Genomic DNA, 14,473 nt, shown 5'->3' on the forward strand with positions numbered 1-14,473 from the left:
TATCGTGAGCTGAACCCGGATTATGCCTCTTTATGTGTCTTATTGAATCCTCGCAACCAACCACCCTCAGGGGTAGATGAGGAAACGGGCTCAGAGAGGTAAAGTAATTTGCCCAGGGTCACACAGCAGGTCAGTAGCAGAGACGAGGTCTGTCTGCAGGCCATGCTGTTAGAATATAGAATAGAATAGAAAGTCGTTCAGTCATGTCCAACTCTTTGCAATTCCATGGTTTACACAGTCCATGGAATTCTCCAGGCCAGAATACTGGAGTGGGTAGCCTTTCTCTTCTCCAGGGGATCTTCCCAACCCAGGGATCAAACCCAGGTCTCTTGCATTGCAAGCAGATTCTTTACCAGCTGAGCCACAAGGGAAGCCCACCGCTATCATCTCACAGCAGATAAACCTTTCCTTCCCCGCACCCCTTGCAGGGAGGAACCCCATGGACCATAGCCCACCAGGTTCCTCTGTCCATGAAGTTTTTTCCAGGCAAGAATACTGGAGTGGGATGCCATGCCTTCCTCCAGGGGATCTTCCCGACCCAGGGATTGAACCCACATCTCCTGTGTCTCCTGCCTTGTAAGCCAGTTCTTTACTGCTGAGCCATCTGGGAAGCCTTTGTTTTTCAAATGTTGGTATCTAATTCAAAATTTAAAAAAATACCACGTATAACAAGAGAGACAAAGACAGAATGACAGAGACAAAGATAAGGAACAACAAAAACAAACAAACAAACCCAGGAAACAGAACAAAAGAGTCTCAAAAACTTGTCTTCAGACCAGTCTGTGACTTCTGACCTACCCCATCCTGCTTCCTTGGTCTGCGGAGCAAGCCCATTTTAGAGATGGGAGAGGGGAGGCTCACGGGGTGAGAGGACGTACCCAAATGATGAGAGGCCACGGTGGAGTGGTGGCCAAAGTCAGCCTTCGACTTCTAAGTGCTTCCCATCACGCGCTCCCTCCCAGCCTCCTCCCCAGGACCTGCATGAGTGGGCCAGAGATTATGTTCAAGGCCAGCTTCTGGATCCTAAAGAGAGAGGACAATCATTGTAGTCTGATAGGCCAAGGTCACCATGACACATCTCAAATGCTCGGTGACTGTCCCCAGGTTCCAACAGACCCATTTCTAAAGGGCATGTCTACCAGAGTCATATCTAAATTGATGGTGCCTGTAACCTTGTGGAACTCCGGGGGCAATGAGACATTGTCAGAATCCATTCTACTGACCAACTCATTTATCCAGTTGTGAGCCCAGAGGAGGACGACTCATTTCTCTGGGCCCAGCTTGTCAGCTTGATACACCAATGTTTACTGAGGACCTACAATATGCCAGGAACTAGACTAGCAGGGTGGAGGTGTGGTTTGCAGACACAATCTTACTTAATTTGCCCAGAATATGTGTGAGATTGGTAGTGTTGACTCTTTTACGGCCAAAGAGACTGAGGCTCAGAGAGGTTAGGTAAGGGTCCAAGGTCAAATCCAGACCTGCTTGACTCCAAGTCCAGGCTCTCTCCATCTCAGCCAGGCATTTAGCCACCCAGAAGTGATGGGGAAGCTTCCCTCTTTGCTGAGGTCTGTCTGAGGGCTGCAGTGGGGGCTGGGTAGTCAGGAGAGTCTTCTTGGAGGCGGTGTCTTGAACTGAGAAAGAAGATATATTAGTTTCTCATTGCTGTTGCAACAAATTAAGCACAAACTCAATGACTTAAAATAACATGGATTTATTAAAGTTCTTGGGATCAGAATTCTGAAATGAGCCTCATGGGGCTAGAATCGAAGTGTCAGCATTCCTTTCTGGAGGCTCAAGGCGAGAATCTGTTTCCTTGCTTTTTCCAGTTTCTAGAGGCTGCCCGCATCCCTTGACCGATGGTCCCATGTCGCTCCAACCTCTACTTCCATTGTCACATTTTGTGTTCCTCGGACCTTCCTGGTTCCCTCGTTTTTTTTAAAGTTATTTATTTACTTTTGGCGGTGGTGGCTCTTGGACGCTGCACAGGCTTTTTTCTGGTTGTGATGACAGGAGGGGGGCTTACTCTCTAGTTGTGGTGTGCAGGTTTCTATTGTGGTGGCTTCTTTTATTGCGGAGCACAGGCTCTAGGGTGTGCGGGCTTCAGGAGCTGTGGCTCACGGGCTTAGTTGCTTTAAGGCACATGGAATCTTCCCGGACCAGGTGTGGAACCCGCGTCTCCTGCATTGGCAGGCAGACTCTTCATGACTGAGCCACCAGGGAAGCCTTCCCTCCCTCTTAAAAGGACTTTTTTGATTACATTGAGCTTGTACAATTAATCCAGGATAATGTCACCATCTCAAGATCATAATTATATCTACATTCTGAGCTGCCACTGCAGGGGGCACGGAACTAAGAGGCTGGTCAGGGAACTAAGAGCCCACGTTTCATGGTGCAGCCCAAGGGTGGGGCGGTATCATGTCTGCAAAGTCCCTTTTGCCATGTAAGGTAACATCTTCACAAGTTCTGGAGATTGGGACATGAATATCTTTGTGGCCATTATTTAGCTGACCCTGGAAGAGGACAACACTCCAAGGGCCGGGGCCATGCTGGAGGTATGGGGATGATGAAGTGTTCAGCAAGTAGCCGGTGCTGAGGGTGGAGGTGGGCAGAGTTCCTTAGGATCTGCTGGTCAAGAATGAGGGTCCCATATGAAAACAGATAAACTTCATCTTCCAGAACAGCACTCCTCACACTTGAACGTGCATTCAGGTCAGCTGGGGAGCTGGTTAAAATATAGCTCTTGGTCTGCTTTGTGTAGAGAGGCTCTGTGTGTGCATGCGTGTGTGCTAAGTTGCTTCAGTCCTATCTGACTCTTTGCGACCCTATGGACTGTAGCCCGCCAGGCTCCTGTCCATGGGATTCTCTAGGCAAAAATACTGGAGTGGGTTGCCTTGCCCCTCTCCAGGGGATCATCCCAACCCAGGGATTGAACCTACATCTCTTACATCTCCTGCATTGGCAGGCAGGTTCTTTACCACTAGCGCCACCTGGGAAGTCCAGAGGCTCTAGAAAAGGACAGTTCTGGGAAAGATGATGACTGATACAGGAAACAGCCTCGCCCAGGCGCCGTGTTTGCAGAGTAGCACCCAGTTTGGCGTTTGAATGGCATTCCATTCCCAGGGGCTCTGTTACCGCATGTTTTTGCACATCCTGCAGGAGCAGCCACCTGCATGTCTGCTTGTGTGTGTGTGTTCAGCTGCTCAGTCGTGTCCGACTCTTTGTGACCCCATGGACTGTAGCTCTTCTGTCCGTGGGATTTTCCCGGTGAGAATACTGAAGTGGCTTGTCATGCCCTCCTCCAGAGAATCTTCCCGACCCAGGGATCGAACCCATATCTCTTGTAGCTCCTGCCTTGGCAGATGGGTTCTTTACCACCGAGCCACCTGGGAAGCCCCCTGCCATGACCTGAAGTCAAAGTCTCAAAGGTTCTGTCTGACTCATGAAAAGAAGATTCCCAGTGCCATGCCCTCCAGCAACTCACCAGCCCTCTTAGGCCTTCATGGATAGGATGTGGGGCTGAGGTAGACAAGATGACTCTTGGAAATAGCTTTAGGATCCATGCATTTGACTCAGATAAATCAATCCGGGCATATTTTTAGAGCTGAATGCCTTTCCTTTGAAGCTAATTTCTTTTGAAATTCAGCACCTTCATGGTGGAGTGTCATGGTGTTTGCTAGAACCCCCGAATCCATGAGGGAGCTGGATAACTGAGAGTTTGATGTATATTTCACTCCTACATGTATTTATCAGGGAGGACCATACAGGGTCTCAAAATGTTGCATGACTGTGGAGTGACAGGAACAGACATGACCTTAGACGTCATTGTATGAGGGCTGTAAACTCAAATGGTCACGAGTGCTTGGAAGGAGCCATGAAGGAGTGAGGGGGGGCTGGCTGGGGCTGTGCTGACCCAGGAATACGTGCCCTGTTGGAGGGGGCCCACCCCACCTCAGCCCCACAGTCATATGGGGGTGTGGGTCCTGCATTCTTGCATCCACCCATTTTGCAAACAAATCCGGAAATCTGGATTTTTTTTCTGTGAAGTCTCCTATTTTTAAATGTTGATAATGAATTCAGATATTTTTAAAAGACTGTGTGGGCCAAACAAGACAATTTTGTGGGCTGGCTTCGGCCTGTTGGCAGCTTGTTTGAGAAGCCACTTGTTTTACCGAGGAGGGAAACTGAGGCCCCTGGGAAACACCAGGGCCTCCCAGAGGACCCATAGCAATGGGGCTGGAACTCAGGGCTGCAGACGTGCAGTGCAGCCACCATTTCCGAGGCAGCGTCTTTCCCCTAAAATCTCAATCCCTGTGCCTCTGATAGCATCCCCTCACTCCCTAAAGATGCAACCTCACGTAGCCTGGCAGGTGGAAGACCTGCCCCTGCTCCAGTCTGCCCTCAGCATGCTTTGTGACACGCACACATCCTGACTCTTTTCTGGGCTAATTTCTCATTTGCAGATGGAGAGCTGGGGACTTGGTGACCCTCAAAGCCCCTCACTACAGTTCTTCAAGGCCTCTGGCTTTCTCCTCCCAGCCCCCCATGCATCCCTGCCTCTGAGCTTCCAATATTGACATTTCACAAACAGCAGCTGTCACCGAGCCGTTTCTAGCCTCAGAGGTCCCGAACCGCGTCATTTACATGATTTAACCTGCTGGGTTTCAGGGGGTGTGTCACCGAGCCCACAGCCAGCGGCCACTGCACCACGACTTAGTGATTTGACATATTAAACAGATGGATTTGGGAAGGAAAAATGTTTTCTCTTAAAATGCCATTGTGTCTTGGGATTTCATGTGATTTTGCCACAATCCCCCTCTGCCCTCCTCGCCTTCCCCACGAGGGTTTTATTTGTCCCGTGGCTGAGATGCGCTCGTTCCAGGCTGCCTACTCCTTGGCTCTACCCATGTGAATAACAATGATGACAGCAATAATAGTAACAGCGAATGCACGTAACTCTTGCTATGTGCCAGGCACTGCCCTGAGCTCTTCACTCATCGATTGAATCGCTTTATCTTCACAACCATCCATAAGTGCGTTCTGGATCTATCCCCAGTTTAAGCGAGAAAACAGATACAAACAGATATCATGGGAGACGACACAGTCTCCCGGCTGATAACTGGCAGAGCAAGTGTCAACCTTGGTGGCCTGGCCCACGCCTGGCTCTTCACCCCTGTGCCTCCCTGCCTCTTGTAATTATCGTAATTGCCGATAATTACACTAATTAGGAAGTAATAGTAACACTTAGCTCTTGTGAACACTTTTCAAGTGTCAGGCTTGTGTGACTTCAAGATATTGTCTCACTGAACGCTGATGACAAGTCTATTATGGCCATTTTTCAGTGGAGGAAACAGAGGGCCAAGGGGTAAGCCCTTCCCTCCCCCGCCAAGGTCACCCATCCAAGACACAGTTCCCACCTGTGATGTCCCCTCCGTTAAAGGGCTGGCCCTGGAAACTGTCTTAGCAAGGGAGGGATTCCTGGGCGAAAGGGAAATCGTTCTTCCAAACCCATCAGTTCCATCAGTGGAGGGTCAGAGTTGGCGTCACGCACGAAGATGTTTTTTAAAAAGGCAGAAAGTGCAGCTAAGAGGATTAGCTGTCACCTCGTGGGCCCCACAGCTGATAAGAAATCATTTCATTGCTCCTGCCCCGGGACATCACCAGTTCTCAGCTGCGACTTGAGCCATTAGTGGCAAGTTTCAGAGACTAGAAACAATCATCTCTGTGATTATTGAGCCTTTCTGGACATCACCAAGGCCCCCTGCTGATCCTGCCCAGAGGCTCCCAGCCCACTGTCCTGCCGGCTTCCCTTATTCACACGTACGTACGGTGCGTTCCGTAGCACTAATAATAACAGTGGACATTGGTTTTAGACCAGACACTACGTGATGATTCCCAATCGTTTCATTATTCCCCTTCTACCTTCTCTCTGTTTGCCAGGCGCCAACACCTACCGTCTAGCATTGACTCAGTTTCCCCCCACCCCCCAAAGTTGACTGGCTTTTTTCTCGGTACGTTTCAAAGGGAACTGCAGATCAATGACGTTCGTATTTGAATATGCATCAGCATCACCTGGAGAGCCCATTAAGACACAGATGGATTCCACTCTCTGAGTTTCCAGATCCAGGAAGGCCCAAGAATTTGCATCGCAGGTTCCCAAGCGTTGCCGCTGCTGCTGGTCAGGAGTCCAGTCTGAGATCACTGGCTTAGATCACTCCTCTAATTGGATCCCTTGCCATAAAAATTGATGTGCTGGGGAACTCTCTGCAGGAAACAGAATCCCCCACATGGTTCAAATGAAGGCTCTTGGATGAAAGAACTCAAAGAGGCACGGGAAGGGTTGAGAGAATCTGAGGCACCCGAAGGCTGACAATGGAGTGGAGCTGTTACCAGCCTTGGGCAGGAAGGATAAAAGGGCAGAGCAGTGTTCTGGTGCCTGTAAGAATAGTAGCTGTGACAGCGGAGCTGTAGTCGTGGGCAGAAGAATGAAGTCACTGCCAGAAAAGTGGACAGAGACTGAGAGGGAGCAGGGCAGAAATACACTGACCTCTCTCCTCCCGGGGTCCAGTTTCCAGCTAGTGCCCCTCATTGCTGACTCAGAGAGCCAGGGAGCCTGGGGATGCTGTCTAAGGAGTCAGGTCCCTGGGGCACAGAGCAGGGCAGAGAGGGGTGGAGAGCAGTGGCCTGTGAGGGAAGAGAGGATGGGGGAGATGGAGAGTTCCCAGCACAGAAGGAAACTTCAAAATGTTCTGCAGGTCTGCCTTGTTGTCGATCAGCCACTCATTCGTGTCCGACTCTTTGCAACCCCATGGACTGCAGCACGCCAGGCTTCCCTGTCCATCACCAACTCCCAGAGCTTGCTCAAACTCATGTCCGTTGAGTCAGTGATGCCATCCAAACATCTCATCCTCTGTCATCCCCTTCTCTTCCTGCCTTCAATATTTCCAGCATCAGGGTCTTTTCCAGTGAGTCAACTCTTTGCATCAGGTGGCCAAATTATTGGAGCTTCAGCTTCAGCCTCAAGTCTGCCTAGGAGCTGCTGAAGATCTGAGCATTGTTTCAAACAAAGTGTTAGGAAGGTATTAAGAACATATTGGCAACAAACAGAGATGCTTGGTGGAGCTGATAAAATTTTTAAAATAATGGGGAAATGAATAGTGTTTTCACTCAGATGCAGACAATTTAATGTGCTTCTTCACACTTAACTCCATCTTTCCTCTGGTGGTATTACTGAGTCCAAGCTTGGACGTGCACAGAAGGCCAATAAATCGTGTTGTTGGGGCAAGGAATAACGACTTGATTCAGAAGGCTAGCAGACTGAGAAAATGGTGGACTAGTGTCCCAAAGAACCATCTTGCCCGAGTTAGAATTCAGGCTTCTTTTATACTAAAAGGGGAGGGGTTGTGGTTAGTGTTGCAAACTTCTTGGTGTAGGAATTCTTTGTTCTTGCAGCTGTCCACCTAGTTCAGGACATAATATTCGTGTAAACCTCCAATGAGACAAATGTTATTCTCTGTTCTGCCACTTTTAAAAAATCTCTATATGAATGGGAAAGTGTCACACTTTTAAAGGTCAGAACCTTGAGAATGGACCATCCTGTATATTTCAGGCTACAGACAACATTCTTAACTTTTAGCAAAAGCAACAGAATCCAACTAAGACTTGGTGAAGCCAAATAAGTAAGTAAGTAAATAAACTGCTGTTGTTCAGTCCTAAGCTGACTCTTTGCAACCCCATGGACTGAAGCACGCTAGGCTCCCCTGTTTTTCACTATCTCTTGGAATTTGTTCAAATTCATGTTCATTGAGTTGATGATGCCATCCAACCATCTCGTCCTCTGTTGTCCCCTTCTCCTCCCACCTTCTATCTTTCCCAGCATCAGGGTCTTTTCCAATGAGTCAGATCTTCAAGTCAGGTGGCCAAAGTACTGGAGCTTCAGCTTCAGCGTCAGTCCTTCCAATGAATATTCAGGACTGATTTCCTTAAGGACTGACTGGTTTGATCTCCTTGCTGTCCAAGGAACTCTCAAGAGTTTTCTCCAGCACCACAATTCAAACACTCAGCTTTCTTTATGGTACAACTTCCATATCTGTGCCTGACTACTGAAAAAACCATAGCTTTGACTATACGGGCCTTTGTCAGCAAAGTGATGTCTCTGCTTTTAATATGCTGTCTAGGTTGGTTATAACTTTTCTTCCAAAATGCAAGTGTCTTTTAGTTTCATGATTGCAGTCACCGTCCACAATGATTTTGAAGCCCAAGAAAACAAAATCTGTCACTGCTTCCACTTTTCCCCCATCTATTTGCCATGAAATGATGGGACCGGACACCATGATCTTAGTTTTTTGAATGCTGAGTTTTAAGCTGGCTTTTTCACTCTCCTCTTTCACCTTCATCCAGAGGTTCTTTAGTTCCTCTTCACTTTCTACCATTAGAGTGGTATCATCTGCATATCAGAGGTTATTGATATTTCTCTTAGCAATCTTGATTCCAGCTTGTGAGTCATCCAGCCTGGCATTTCACATGATGCACTCTGCATATGAGTTAAATAAGCAGGGTGACAATATACAGCCTTGTTGTACTCCTTTCCCAATTTGGAAACAGTCTTTTGTTCTAACTGTTGCTTCTTGTCCTGCATACAGATTTCTCAGGAGACAGATAAGGTGGTCTGATATTCCCATCTCTTTAAGAATTTTCCACAGTTTGTTGTGATCCACACAATCAAAGGCTTTAGTGTAGTCAATGAAGCAGAAGTAGATGTTTTTCTGGAATTCTCTTGCTTTCTCTATGATCCGACAGATGTTGGCACTTTGATCTCTGATTCCTCTGCCTTTTCTAAATCCAGCTTGTACATCTGGAAGTTTTCAGTTCGCATACTGTTGAAGGGTAGCTTGAAGGATTTTGAGCATAACCTTACTAGCATTGGAGATAAGCGCAGTTGTGCAGTAGTTTGAACATTCTTTTTTGGATAATTCCCAGATGGCTCTAGTGGCAAAGAACCCGCCTACCAATGCAGGAGACATGAGATGTGCATTCAATCCCTAGGTCAGGAAGATCCTCTGGAGAAGGAAATGACAACCCACTCCAGTATTCTTGCCTGGGAAATCCCATGGACAGAGGATCCTGGTGAGCTACAGTCAATGGCGTTGCAAAGAGTTGGACATGACTGAAGCGACTTACCACACTGAACATTCTTTGGCATTGTCTTTCTTTGGGATTGGAATGAAAACTGACAGATATTTTAAAAAATATAAAGTTATTTTAAAAACAATTTTTAAAAAGTAAATGAAACAGATCCAGTATGGAGTCAGATTTGTCCCTCCCTATTACAATGGGAAACACAGATTTGAAGATCCCACCCCACCTGGTGGGTGCCCAGTGTTACCTACCCCTTGGGTACTTATTCATTAACTCACATCAGGCATCAGTTGAGGGCTGCTCCTGGGGTAGAGCGCAGGGTGGTGTCAATCTCCCAGCAGGTGGGGCATGGGCTCTGATGACCAGGGCAAACCCTGGGGCAGAGAGGTGCTGGCAGGTGGCAGGTGCGTTGAAAGGTCATGGGCAGGAATGGGTGGGTCATCCCTAGTATGGCTGCACCGTCACAGCCCCCTCACCACCCTTCTGCTTGAGTCTTGATGTTCCCGTGGATTCTGCTTCCCACCATTTCTTCTTTTGCTTGGCATGCTTTCTGGGGGGCATCCATCTCTTTAACAATCATGGTGAACACTCAATGCCATGTCTTGCCGATGCCCCCACGTCCCTGTCTGGGCTCCCCTCGTGCACATCCTCACCAGAGGTCCTGCAGCAGCTGAAGATTCTGCACCTGTAGGTCTCGACTCACACGTTCCTGTCTTAGTGTTGTCCCATTCTCACTGCAGAGCAAGAACCGACTGCCTGGGCTAGAAACGTGGTCCCACTCTGGACTCCTCCCTTTCTTTGGCCATCACATCCATGGGTCAGCAGACCACTGAGCCCACCCCTCTGGAGTTGTCAAGCTCCCTACTTGTCCTCACCATCGTCGCCCTGCCACTGTCGTGGCCTGGACCACCAGCATCTCTTCATGGGTGTGTGTGTGCTAAGTCACTTCAGTCATTGCTGACTCTCTGCGATGCTACGGACTGTAGCGCACCAGGCTCCTCTGTCCATGGGATTCTCCAAGCAAGAGTCCTGGAGTGGGTTGCCATGCCCTCCTCCAGGGCATCTTCCCAACCCAGGGATTGAACCTGAGGTCCTATGTCTCCTGTATTGGCAGGTGGATTCTTTACCACTAGTGCCATTCTTCACAGAGTGTGGCTAAACCTCCAGCGGATATGCTAGTCAGGCCCCCCTCCAGAGGGAGCCTCCTGGCAGGCCTTTTCCTTGCTAAGGCCTTTAGGACAGCACCTGCCTCTGCGTCATGGGTCAAGCCCATCTTTTTCAGCCTGGTTCTCAGTGTTACCAACCAGGGCTCTTAACCTCCTTAATCAACAGAAATTGATAAGAGGCCAGACAGGTAATTCAGGCCAGGCTTTATTGGGGGTGAGAACAAGCAACAGTTTCTCTTGCTCGCTCTCCCAGCGGGGTGGAGGCGAGAGGACAAGCTATTTCCCTATATGAGTTGACAGTAGGGGAGAGTCCAGGGATCTGGCCAGAGGGGTGGCTTGCCCACCCCTTTGATGGTGTTGTGTGTAGGGGTCATGAGCAGTACCTGCTTTTGCTCCCAGCTCTTCAGCGGTGGCAGTTGTTTTCTTAAAGAGCGTTTTTTACTCTATATTTTACTTAGATATTTGTTGGCTGTGCTGGGTCTTCCTTGCTGCACACAGGCCTCTTCAGTTGTGACAAGGAAGGCTACTCTTTAGCCATCGGTGCCAAGGCTTCTCATTGCAGTGGCTTCTCTTGCTGTGGAGCGTGGGCTCCAGAGAGCCAGCTCAGTAGCTGTGGTGCACCGGGCTTAGTTGGTCCGAGGCATGTGGGATCTTTCCGGACCAGGGATGATGGAACCCTCATCCCCTGCATTTACAGGCAGATGCTTTACTGAGCCACCAGGGAAGCCCCGGGTTTTTGGTCTTTTTGTATCTTATTGTCCATTATTTGCCCCAACTGTGCAGGCACAGTTATTTTTAGTCCCTGATAGTTTCTGTGTGTTTTTGTTGCTTGAAGAGAGTTTTGTCCAGGTGCAAGCATTGCACCCAAGGGTCCCAGGTCCCAGCCTGTCTCACCAGCATCCTTAAGACTCATCTACTTTCCCCTGTGGCCTCCTTCCCCACCACACCTCATGGCCATCTGGGCTCAGGATCATTGAGAATGCCCTCCCCAACCACAGTCCTACTCTGTGGTCCTCTTCCTGCAAGAATTCCTAGGGATGCTGGGGTGCATGTAGATGAGAGCTGTGGCCAGGGAACCCAGCTTCCCCCATATGACTTCAAAGTGGCCACTCTCTCCTGCTAATTTATAACCTCCCTGCCCATGATGGTTTCTGGAGTCAGAGAGGCCTGAGTTTGAAACCAGACTGACTGTATCACTCACTACCTAGCTGTGTAGACCAGTGGCTTAATCCTTCGGAACCTCAGTTTGCTCATTTATAAAATGGGTGCTGCCTTGCTACGCTGTCAGGAAGACTGGGGGAGATCATGCTTGTGAATACTGGTGTCTGAGGCCAGAGTCCTGGAAGCAGATCCTGGGATGAGGATCCATGTGCAAATCATTTATAAAGAAATGCCCCAGGGAAGGGCTTCCCAGGTGGCACTAGAGGTAAAGAACCTACCTGCCAGTTCAGGAGATCTAAGAGATGTGGGTCCGATCCCTGGGTCAGGAAGATCCCCTGGAAGAAGGCATGGCAGCCCACGCCAGTATTCTTGTCTGGAGAATCCCCTGGACAGAGGAGCCTGGAGGGCTACAGTCCATGGGGGTTGCAAAGAGCGGGACACAACTGAAGCAACTTAGCACGCATGCACACCCCAGAGGAGAGTGGTAAGGGAGCTGGAGAGAGCAGAACGGGGAAGGGAGGAAGGCAAGCGACAGGTTGATGTGCAGCCGGAGCCCAGGAAGGGCAGCTTCCGCTTTGGCCCGGAGGGAATTTTGCAATGTGCATCAGGTCCCAAAATTGCCTCTGCCAGAGCCCCAGGGCGGGACCACCCCAATCAGCCTCTGGCTGATGACATCGCAGAGAGGAAAAATGTAAGTTTCCAGGTACTTTCTGAATGAAGATGGGCAAAATGAAGTCCAAAGACTTCCTGAAGACAATCCTCCAAAGACAGAAACACTGAAAAGAGGAGCAAGGACATTGGGTGGAACATTAACACCATCCAGTGTGACTTGGCACCGGAAAGATGCCTAAAAACCCCTGGCCCTTACTGCGGCATTGCTGCTACTATTTGCATAACCTCAGCAATGATCCTGCTTCTTACTCTAGTTACTAATTTCCTTGCCTTGGGTGGGCTGAAAATTTCAGACAGATGCTCTGAGCCCAGTGGGTAGACAGGAAAAAAAATCTGGCAGAAAGAAGCAGCATAACCCCAGCCATGCATCTGAGATTCCAGCGCCTGTTTCTCTGAGGTTAACTCACTCCTGGAGCATCTCACTGCCCCACGCCCATGCCATCTCCCATCCCGTCTGAAAGAGCAGAGTTGGGCCCTGCTGGGAGGGGCAGGTGGTGGGGTGCGGGCCTGGCCCCAGGCCCACGTGGGCAGGAGGAGAGCATCCGCTGGGGGAGTGGGGGCGATGTGGGGGAGTCGGCTGAGTCAGTGAGCTTCACTGTGGTGAGGGGCGGCCTCCGCCCACCAGCAGTGCAACAGCAGCTGGAGGTAAAGGCTTCTGGAAGCGAAACCAGGCCTCCCTGCGGGCATCCGCCCCCCTGCAGGGCCCGGCTCGCCCCGCACCTCCTGCCTTTCTCCCCACTGCCTGGTGGGCCCTGGGCCAGCAAAGGGCTTTGGAGGCTGCGAGTGTTCGGTGCCAGGGGGTGTTTTAACAACATGCAGGCTGCCAAGAGCACATTATTCTCTTACAGAAATCCAAGGGATTGCCCAAGAAAGGTGATATTTTTGTAGCACAAAAGAGAGAGAGAAAGAGAAAAGTTCTTCAAAGCTCTGAAAGGCCCTTTGCGTCAGGAATGATAGTGGATGTTTGAGAATCTGGATCCTTCATCAGCCAGTAGATAGGGGACCCGAAATCGCTGTTTGTTTGCTTCCTTCACTGGATGCTGTGTATCGGGGTGTCCCTAGGACATTAACATGGAGGGAACAGCTTGTGCAAAGGCAGAGAGGTAGGGAAGGACCAGTCTAACAGCTTGTGAGAAAAGAAAAGCTGAGGATCAGGACTGTTGATTATAAGAGACGGAAATTCTACCTCTAACCAACTTAGGCAAAGAAAAAGAACTCTTGGTTCCTCTGATTGAAAGAACAAATGACTGGCAGCTTCAGGCATGTCTGGATCAAGGGGCTCAAACAATGTCACAGGACACGATCTTCCTTTGTCTCTCGGTGCTACCTTTCTTGACCTTAGCTCTGCCCTCAGGGAGGCCCTTGCTGCTCAGTGCAGCCACTTTCATCCTTCCCAATCTCAAACTGAGTGGAAAAAAAGGAATTTTCTTTCCTAGTAGTTCCAGCAAAAGTCCTGTGTCTGACTCATTGAGATGATTTGGGTCATATGTCCATCTCCTCCTGGCCAGGTCTGGTCCATAGTCCCTTCTCAAAACCTATGGTTAGTGTGGCTTGGAAGGTAAGTGGCTTCTAGAAAAAAAATGGAGTGGGGTACGGGGTAAATAAAAATGTAAGTGTCCCTTGAGGGCAACCATGATGTGTGTAAGAGCTGGGATGTTTATAGCTGCAGGCAGCAGAGACCACCACACTTAGCTACAGAGACCACCAGCTTAGCTACGGGGAAGCCCCGGGGGGTTGGTGGTTTGGTGGTTAGGGTATCCCAATGAGCTTCCCTGGTGGCTCAGTGGTAAAGAATATGCCTACAATGCAGGAGACAGGGATTCAGTCCCTGGGTTGGGAAGATCCCCTGGAGAAGGAAATGGCAACCCACTCTAGTATTCTTGCCTGGGAAATCCCATGGACAGAGGAGACTGGCAGGCTACAGTCCATGGGGTCGCAAAGAGTCGGACATGACTTAGCGACTAAACAACAACGATGAGATCATCTTTCCATCTCTCTGCTCAGCAACTAGTGTCAGCCCTGAGATGGCTCTCAGTGGCAGTCACTTTACAGATGAGAAAGAGAGCCTCTTATCCAGTCACAGGATGGAAGTTCTTGCCTCCAGTCTGAATGGCCGGCTTATGGTCCACATGCCTGCCTGGACCAGTAAGCATCACCCCAAGAGTGCCATGATCTGACGGACTTCAGCTAGGGTTCCTGAGCCAGTCCCCGTGAGGAGGATGGCTAGCCAGGATCTCCTTATCCAGTTAGGACCCACCCTAGATCCGATGGTCTTCTCTAAAACAACTTGATCCCCCAACCCAAGGGCGTGGGGGTGGAGTGAACACAGGGAGAGT

The 14,473-nt window shown here is 49.6% G+C and overlaps 1 protein-coding gene across 2 annotated transcripts in view; it reads left to right on the plus strand.

The window, feature by feature from the left end:
- The window catches only part of GSG1L (GSG1 like), a 252,603-nt gene that overhangs the window by 148,165 nt on the left and 89,965 nt on the right, over positions 1-14,473 (plus strand). The gene's annotated exons all lie outside the window — the stretch shown is intronic.

This window comes from Bos indicus x Bos taurus, chromosome 25 (genome assembly GCF_003369695.1).
Source record: "Bos indicus x Bos taurus breed Angus x Brahman F1 hybrid chromosome 25, Bos_hybrid_MaternalHap_v2.0, whole genome shotgun sequence".
In the NCBI taxonomy this organism is placed as follows: Eukaryota; Metazoa; Chordata; class Mammalia; order Artiodactyla; family Bovidae; genus Bos; species Bos indicus x Bos taurus.